The sequence below is a fragment of the Gymnoscopelus braueri genome (assembly GCF_963280865.1).
Source record: "Gymnoscopelus braueri genome assembly, chromosome: 19".
In the NCBI taxonomy this organism is placed as follows: Eukaryota; Metazoa; Chordata; class Actinopteri; order Myctophiformes; family Myctophidae; genus Gymnoscopelus; species Gymnoscopelus braueri.
Window position 1 is genome coordinate 42,023,358 of NC_137621.1, and position 10,327 is coordinate 42,033,684.

The following is a 10,327-nucleotide window of genomic DNA, read 5'->3' on the forward strand; positions in this document are numbered from 1 at the left end:
GGAGGTCGCACAGCTCGTAGTCGCAATGCAAGTAACTTTTTTTTTTAATGATTTAAGACAACAACATTTCGACAAAGTATGTCTTCTTCAGGGTAGAACAGTCAAGACCGTTCAAAGAGTCCTCTAGAGTTGAGACACTCATTCTGTTTTCAGACAGAATGCAGGAGTTACAATTTACCTGTCCTGAATAAAGGCGAATATGCGAATATACGCAAAATTAGGACTCGTTCCGAATAATTAAAAAACGCTTTTTTCGCTCCGCGAAACTGGTGTGGAAGCTTGCATTGACTTTATAAGGGTTTTTAAAAAAACATATTATTCGCATGAAAAAAATCGCCCCGGTGTGTAAGGACCTTAAGAAGTTATTTTCTTTTGAAGTAGAGTAGAAAGTGAAGGATAGCGAAAAAGATAACTAGGTATTATGTGAAAATGCTGGTGATATCTCTCACACTACAAACTAATCATCAGGCCACCATGAGATCAAACAACTTGCAAGCATCGTTGAATTCTGTTACTGTGTGGATATCAAAATACAGTACCCCATTTCTCTGTGACAAACATAATCCTATAATGTGTTGTTTGTGGTGTGGCAGTGATGAACGTTGTGCAACAAGCAATTCTAGAACCATCCATAACTCTTAACTGTGGCAGGCTTTCTTATATTTTCGACCAGATCCTCCTTTGGTAGGCTACTACATCACTGTGGAATGACTTGGCTGGTTTTGCTTCGGCACAAAACATTTCGTCAGCCTGTATCATTCTACGGCAAAGGTTGATGAGCTGTTACTTGGGAAAATGAATGTTTGATGATAACCATCATTCATATGCTGCGTAATTAAGACTGTTCCTCTCCTCTCCTCTCTGTGTTTTCAAATTACAGGATCACGTGTTATTAAGAAATGATGAGATTTTTCATCCCATGACCAGTACTTCCAGGTCGTGGTTGTCGGGCAAAACCTCTCCATATTTAAACTTTGTATGTTTTTCAGTAAATTTATATAACCTACATACAAGAGCGTCGCAAAAGATCCCCGATCTACAAGTGCACAACGTGTTGCAATGCGATTTATCGTGAGCTTATAGATTTGTTTTGCTATTTTCAAACGATTGAAAGTGAATGTGAAAGAGGTTAATTGTGTCTGTGTGTTTTTACTAATGAAAAGTGTTGACCCATTAAGACCTGGAACGCATCTGTGTAATTTTTTTGATTTGAGCTAAAAAAGCATTATTTTACACTTTTTTCAAAAATAGCAGATCTACAAGCTCATAGCGCGGCACTCGGTGCCGCGCTACGAGCTTGTAGATCTGCTATTTTAGAAAAATTGTGAAAGTGTGCAAATCCTTGAATATATATTGTTTTAAAGGTAACATTTTTAACCCAAATCTTTGCTTCTGGGGGTCCCTGGAACAAAATATTTTGAGATGGGGGTCCGCGACCAAATACATATAATTTTGGGGGTCCTTGACATGAAAAAGATTGAGCACCACTGATATACAAACATATTTATTTCAGAATACTGTCGGGATTTAGAAGACATTTATAGAATCAGCTTCAGGTCTTAATGGGTTAACATGAGAGCTTGTGTGACTGAATAATAACTACACTGGATCCATTGGATGAAAAGTAATCATTTTAGACCTACAAGGTTTTCCACCCGACAGCAACGATATTGCATGAACTGTCGCTTCAGTGCCAGCATGGAAGAAGTACTCACATTTGTTACTTAAGTAAAAGTATCAATACAGCAATGTAGGCTACTCTGTTACAAGTAAAAGTCTGCTATTCAAAATGTATTTGAGTAAAAGGCAAAAAAAAAGAAAAGTACAGGCATCAAAATATACTTAAAGTACCAAAAGTAAATGTAGTCATTATGCAGAATGTTTTCACAATTTTTAAATGTATACAAATCTCTTGAAAATAGCAGATCTACAAGCTCACTACGCGTCGAGGCATTGTGTAGATCGGCTATTTTAAAATAGCCAAAGTATATATAGGCCTGAAGTGGTTAATGTTGTTTTAAGAAATATACATAATAATGGAAATCTACAAAGTAACTAGTAACTAAAGTTTACAAATTATTGTACAATAAAGTACAATGTTTTTCCTCTGAGATGTAGTAGAAGTCAAAGTATTGAAAATTGGAAATACTCAAGTAAATGATACCTCAAAACTGTACTTAAGTACAGTACTTGAGTACATGTACTTAGTTACTTTACACCGCTGGTGCCACAGCTGTAACGTACAAATGCCTAGAAAACAGCCCTGAGCGGTGGTTTAGTCCACTCATATCACTCCTGTGACCAGGGTTGCCAGATCTGCTTATTATAATTTCCCCGCCAGATTTTATTTGAAAATAGCCGATCTACAAGCTCACAACGCGTCGCATCGCGACGCGTTGTGAGCTTGTAGATCTGCTATTTTCAAATAGCTGATGTATATGTTAAAGTGCTCATGTGGCCCATCGTCGCTTCTTTTGGGCTGGTTTTCCTAGACCTGGTTGCTTGTTTCTCTCACAGAATCTGGCAACACTGCCTGTGACAGTGACAGGTGATCAGAGTGTACCAATTAGGTCGCTTGGTGAAATGAGACGCAAGCACATGAAGGTAATTGCAATGTAAATGTGCCGGAAACAAAGGGCTCATTAGCTTATGGCACCACTGCTTATCCACATGAATCCTATAGCGTGCCTATTCTGGATCGAACATTCGGTTAAAAATAGCAGATCTAAAAGCTCACAGCTGCTGTAAGCTTGCCTTGTAGATCTTCTATTCAGCAAAGAGATGTGGGCCCCTATATATTGCGTGCCGCCTTTACCCCTTATGCCTAAATAATTAAGGCATTTTTTTTACTATTTTGAAAAAAAAAAAAAAGTTTCAAATTGTTCAAATAGCTCACAACGTGTCGATGTAGATCGGCTATTTGAACTATTTTAAATGGTGACGTGCAAGATATAGGGCTCTTGTGTATGGGGGGGCGGGGAGCAGGGGGCCTAGTACAGAGCGCTGAGGGACTCCAGGCAATGAAGTGTGATTGATGTTTTTGGAAAGATGTTTTTTTTTTTGACAAAATTTGCATATCGTTGCTGTCCGGCAGGAACCAGCTAACTAAATGTTTCCGCTTTTGCGTTTTTTTTCCATAAATCAGTGCTATTGAACACCCTTTACGTGTGTGTGTGTTGGTAAAAAAAATATTGAACCAATGAAAAGTATTAGAAAGTGCTTCTGACAAAAGCAGCTAACTCCATTGGATCCTCAAACTTTCTGCTAAACCAGCTAACTCCACCAAAGGGGGGTGGAGTTAGCTGGTTTTGCTGACTCCAGGCTCCACCCCCTTTTGACCTCCAACCTCATTGTGAGCTTGGAGGTCCATTCAGCTGTTCTTATCAATGATGAACAAAACCTCCTAACTCAATTTTTTGTTTAGTTTTTTTTTCATTTCCTGAAAAATGAACATTTTGGAGTTAGCTGGTTCCTGCCGGACAGCAGAGATATACTGTACAGTACATGACCATATATTTGTGCACATATCTGTCAAAAGGATAAAACACAAAAAAGCCAGAGAGTGTATTTCCAAATTGAGTGGCATGTATTGGGGGGGGGTTAGTGGTTATAACCGCCATCCTTGAGGCCCATGCGGTAGTCTAACTGGGACGAGATCAGTGATGGAAAAGTACTTGATTTTTTTATTTGCCTCTGAGAATGGAGTAGAAGTAAAAAAGTACTGAACATTGGAAATACCTCAAAATTGTTCTTAAGTACAGTACTTGAGTAAATGTACTTAGTTACTTTACACCACTGGACGAGATCACGCCCAGCTAAAGTGGCACACACACCACACGCCGCCATTCAGGAAGATCAGCACGCCAGACCTTTTATAGGAGCCGCGCTAAATTCAATTGCTTCATTCCTGTGATAATGTGGTGTAATATAGTTCCACCTCCTTCAGGATATTGCTGTGTAACAAGTCAATTTCCTCCCCAACGCTCTTCTCACATTACTACTGAGCATGCTTAATCTCTGAGATGTGCAAAAGTGCTTTTGTAAAGTATGCCAGTCGTCAACATGCAGTCCATGTTGCATTGTGGGTTCTGCTGAAACGATCACGTTCCTAATTAGCTCGCTTGTTGACAGCCTGGTCACAGGGAAGTGAGAGTCTGCGGCGCGCGCTCTCGTGCTCCGATCTTTCTCGTTTAATCCATTAAAACCCGGATCTCATATATATTTTAGCTATATATACTGTATGTATATATATTGTAGCGACATACGTTTTTCAGAAAACTCTTAGGATTTAGAACATTGGTTTAGGACAGATGGTTCTCAAAGATAGCATATATATAAGCTCACATCGCCTCACTTCGTGCCGCACTGCGAGCTTGTACATCTGCTATTTTTGAACATTTCTAAAGTTTTCAAGTAATAATTTCAAAGAATAATTTTGATTTTTTTAGCACAAATCTTCTCTTCTGGGGGTCTCCTTGGCAAAAACGAAAATCAAATGGGGGGGTCCGTGGCCAAGTACATATCATTTTGGGGGTCCAGTTGAGAACAACTGCTTTAAATGTTATATGACCACTTTTAAAATTTTTCATATTTTTTGGGGGGGTTTTATGACCTCAATTACACCCAAAAAAAACTGAATTTTGAACATTCAGTGGATTCTCTGTGGTCTGGGGTTTTCTGAATAATTAGGCTGAAAAGTAATCTGTGATTGGCCCTTAAGACTGTGAGGTCACGGTCCATTATTCCCGCCCACTCTCCTCCTCGCCCCTCCCCTCCCCTATCCTATCCTTCGTGGCGGAGCAGAGGCGATGATTGACAGGCAAAATCCCTCAACAGCGACACCCGCAGGCAAAGATTTCTTTTTTCATTGCATTTGAAAAGGCTTTAGAAAAAAAAAAAAAAAACACCTGCAATGGATCACTGGAGTGGAATTTTCAGTTAAAACTTTTTATACACATTTGAAGGACCATGACAAACACTTTTACTGTTTAAAACTGAATGTCATGAAAGCTTTAAGAATCGGCCTCAGGTCTTAATGGGTTAAAGGTACTTGCTACATAGAGTGCAAGAGTGCATTATTAACCGACAGTCTATGCAACAACAGAGAGGGACTATGTTGAACTAAGAAAACGTGTATCGTTAATTGAATACCTCTACATTTCTAAACAATGCAGTGCAACACTGTTGCACGGTGGTTATCAGCTGCTCGTTACTCTGAATAGCGATATATTCAGAGCGAGCCCAATCAATTTTCAACGCTGTTCATATTACAGAATATGTTTTTTTTAGGCACTGGTTGAAGAGCCCAAAATGAAAAGAATGTCTCTGCTGAATCAAAGATGAAAAAGGGGTTGCCACATAGTATAGGCATTTAGCCTGCTTTTGGGGTAGTGGGCTTTTTTAATTCGTCACATATCCAATGTGATAAACGTGTATTAGTTTCCTTCTCCAGAGGCATTCTCATGGATCTAGGCCAGTTTTTTCATGCCAAGGACCCCTAAATTGATATACATTTGGCCGCGGACCCCCATTTGAAAATGTTTTGTGCCAGGGACCGCCAGAAGCAAAGATATCAGTTAATTTTTGCTTAAAAAAAATATAAATATTCAAAGATATGCACACTTTTTCAAGTTTTTCAAAAATAGCAGATCTACAAGCTCATAGCGCGGCACTCGGTGCCGCGCTATGAGCTTGTACCCCCTGAGATGAGCTTGGACCCCCTGGTACTCCCTCAAGGACCATTGGTGGTCCCCCAGACCACTGGTTGAAAACCACTGATCTAGGCCAATCAGGAAACAGTTTGCGTCGAGCGGGCACACACAAAAATAGCGAAAAAGATCAACACATTTCCTGAATGACTCGCCTGAGCAACAGATCTTCACTAAATTATTGACTTGTTTACATTATTGATATTCGCTGATGATTTGCAAATGATGCACATAGGAGGTTGCCTGGCTGCACATGCAGTAGACGTGCCATTAATACATGCATAAAGCATCCTCTGCCTTGGTGTTTGGGTACTGTCATCAGCATTCACAGGAGACACAAGTAGTTCGTCTTAATTTGTGGATGGAAAACGAGTGCGGAATGAGAGCAGAATGAATGTCTTATTCTGTGCAGCGCACGCTACAGTTCATGGTCACTGCAAGGAGTCCAGTCGCCAGGCAATACGAAATCTGAATGAACCAAAAAAAAAGGGGAGAAAAAAAAGGGCAAATTACATGACAATTGTGAAGATCAGTGAGCATGAGGTGGCCAAATCAAATCCTCTCTGATCCCAGTATCAATACATTCCACATCACATAGTGTTAGCTATTACCACCAGACCTTGGCAATGAGAAATGCAATTTAACCCATTAAGACCTTATAGGCCGATTCTACGAATGTCTTCTAAATCCTAACAAGTTTTCTGAACCACTTATGTTGCTATAATATCAGTGGTTCTCCAACTTTTTCATGTCAAGGACCCCCAAAATTATATGTATTTGGCCACGGACCCCCATCTCAAAATATTTCGTTCCAGGGACCCCCCAGAAGCAAAGATTTGAATTACAAAATGTTCGCTTTAGAAAATATATATATTCAAAGATTTGCAAAAATGTTCACGATATTTAAAAAAAATAGCAGATCTACAAGCTCATAGCGCGGCACTCGGTGCAGCGCTATTTTTTATAGCCCAAAGACCGTTCCCGGTCTTATTGGGTTAAAGTCCAACCATGTATCTCGACTGACCCTGCTTGTCCTTCACAGTGCCCTGGGATTCCCCACTTCAACAGGTATCATTATTCTCAGCTATAGCGATGTAATTTGGTGGAATATTCTGTCAAGAGTCTGTGCTGTGCATCGTCGGTCCTCCTGGGGGGATGCGGTGGCCCTGAACACATCTCCAACTATCATTAGTTCTGTGTGTGAGCGGCACACGCGCCCCCCCAACAGGCACAGCTAAACTGTTCGAAAACATTAAAAAAAACAGAAAGAGAAACCCGGAGGAGGAAGGAAATAAGGAAGGAAGGAGGGATATAAGGAAGGGAGGATGGATGGAGGGAAATAAGGAAGGAAGGAAGGATGGAAAGAAGGAAGAAAGTATGTAAAAAAGCAGGTTTCCTTTATGATCCTGTCATCAGTATTGGCAATCTCTTTTTAATTAAATTAGCATTTTCTCAATTACTCAATCCAACAATAGAGCTCATCTAAGGTCAGCAACACAATGGAGAGAGAGGGAACAACGTCACATGATGCCAGAAAATTATACCGACATACAGGCTCAGGATTTCAAGATTTGCACAACCCTGTCTGGACAGTTCTGCGGAGATGCCACTATACGCGTTTCGCAATCGATACCCATTCATTCAAGTGCACTACAGGAAACAAGCAAGATCTTGATCCACCATGAGCCACCTGTCTTTCAATAAGACGATGAGAGTCACATGAGATTTTTCTTCTCCAGCGCAGTACACAGTAAAACCCTCCATTGGTAGATAATGGTCAATTTGGTTAAAATGTGTACATTCTCAGAGTTAAAGTAAAGCTGTTATCCTAGAATAATGGTTCCCAAACCTTTTAGCTCCCGACACAAAAGAGAAATTTCATGTATCCCTGGGACCCAAAAAGTAGTGAAAATAGCCGATCTACAAGCTCACAACGCGTACGCGTTGTGAGCTTGTAGATCGCCTATTTTCACTACTTCTTGCTATCTTTGAATAAATTACGTATAAAACGTTGTCTCTAAATATATAAGTGGTTCTCAAACTTTTTAATTTCAAGGACCCCCCATTTCACTCAGAAACCAAAACATCCAAAAACACTACACATTAATATGACACCGTAAAAGTTAATGCCGAACAGCGCATGACGCGCATATACATAATGAGTCAGCCCCATCTGGCCCTGTTGGGCTCCTCCACAGAGACCAAGCAACTGTATTGCATTGCATGACCTCTTTTCTAAACACTAGATCATGGCTATATGGCAGAATAAACTGCAAACACAGTGCTGCAGTATGAACGTGTGCACTCTGCTTGGATTCATCCAATGAAGGTCAAAAGTAACTCTCTCATCTTATGCAAGTAACCCAGTTTCTCAGTAAAGCAATCTATGGGGAAGCAATTAAAATCCTAATAATTCTAACTGTATGTGGCGTTAACATGGAAAGAACCGTGCACAGCCCTGCTCCAAGACGTGATTATTATTATTGTTTTAATAATATTTTAATAATTATTTATAAATACATCTCTCCCAGACCAGTAAAGCCAATTGGGAACCCAATAAAAATAATATGCCAATATGAATACAATATAAAGTATTGCAATATGACACAAACGTATATTTAATATACAAAGCATTTCAGAATACCTACATTAAGGTCTTGACCCATTTATTGATTTAAATATTTTAATATCTCAGATGTTTCTCAGATATACAGTAGATGATGCTACAAATGTTTAATTATACATCAAGCAATGTGATGATTATAATAAAATATGAATGAGGAAAGGAGGGGTAGGAAGGGCTCGACGAAGGAAGGGATGTACAAATGCACAAATATGTGATGTTAATGTTGCTCTAAATCGCATTACTTCATGAAATTAATTAAAAAGTCTGTAATTAGGGGTTATCATATACTTGACGCCACCTCCTGATATCTAAATGAATAGCTTGCTTCCCCGTGACATCTATGGTCTACTCCACGGCGCTTTGGACACGAAATGATTATCTGTCAGTCCCAGTGCCTAGAACGTGTTCTGTGTGCCCTCTCCTTCTTCAATATACTCCTTGGTTGAGCAGACTGTTCGTGCTGCGTTTGTTTATTATGGCCAGAGGCGCTCCTGATGCGTGAACACCGCTCACACCTGGCTGTGAGCTGTGATTGGTCTATATTTGAGGGGACAGACACGCATACTGTACTTCACATACAGTCATGCATGCATGTACTGTAGACGTGGCATGTCTGTGGAGTTGCGTTAAAAAATAAAAAAAAGCTAATTTAAAAGATGTCACTAACTTGGGTGATTTTTTTGTCCTTTCAAATGGAATCATCTGTGGTTGAACAGCTCCCACATGAGCGTCAAGTGACCGACACGACTGTAGCTGGCTGCCTGCATGTGTGGCTATACCGTCTATAACGTGGAGAGGTAAAGTAATTCCGCGCCTTCCCTTAGATGACACTTTTTCTTGGCAGCCCCTTGCTTGTAACCTTGATCCCTCTGCTGACCCCCTCCCCCCCCCCACCACGATGCCCACTAGGAGGTCACGAGGTGGGCTCGACAAATCACACACCCCAAGGGGGTCACAGCATGGTAATTGGGGGCACCGCTTTCTCTCATGCTGTCTTTGCAAATTACCTCGACATGTTGTCGTCGGTCAGGTTGCCCGCGGCGGGCGGGCGGGCGAACGAACGCGCACCGCTCCCAAACCCCCACGAGCCCAGCCTCATCACTCGGCACTAAAGCACTGGTGTCAATTATTGCGTGACACACACTGCCATCCATATCTGCTCTGGTGGATAAATTCATAATTTATTACGCTGCCACTGTTCTGCCTCTGGGGGTGGGGGGGGGGGGATGCTATTATCCTGCCACAGTGAGATCCGATTGTGTGGCCGTTCATGATTTTCTTCTCTCAAGGAGGATTTCTGCAAGTGTCGGGCCCTCTTGCCTTGACTGCAGTCCGCAGGCGATCTAACGTTGTCACGGCACCGCCAAAGTAGGCAAGTCTAGTGTGTCAGAACATGTATCTTTTATTTGTAATGGGAGTCTGGAAGTGTTTGCAGAGGAGCATCTAGCATGCATGCATGGCCTGGGACGGAGTTGGGATCCTGTTTTATTAACCAGGCCATCGAGGGCTAAGTGTAAAAACTGGGAATGTCGTGGCTCTCAATTCAGAGCACTGGGTTGTCTTGCAGTCTTGTACACTGAACCTGATTAGAGACAATTGACAGTAGCCAACACAGGTGGCGGCACTTAACTTTGATGATACACTAATTCTCATACCTAATTTATACTTAGCCATATGACGGTAACGCAAAGCAAAAATAGCAGAACGAGCAACGTGTTCTGAACTTGTAGGTTGGCTAATGTTGGCGTGTGGGTCGTACAACTAAGTATAAATCAGGCTTTATTGTCCAAAGGCAAGCAGTTTCTTTCTAGTAGCATTTTTTCCCCCCCAGCTCATGCTAATTGAAAAAGCATGTCTGTCATTAGACGCCCTTGGGCTGCCTACGGCGTCAGCCAGCACTGTATGAAAGGTTAACGAGGAAGGTTACAGTATGTGTTTCAGACTGTCATTGATTAGCATATCAGTCAGCAATTATCTGAATGTAATTAGTGGG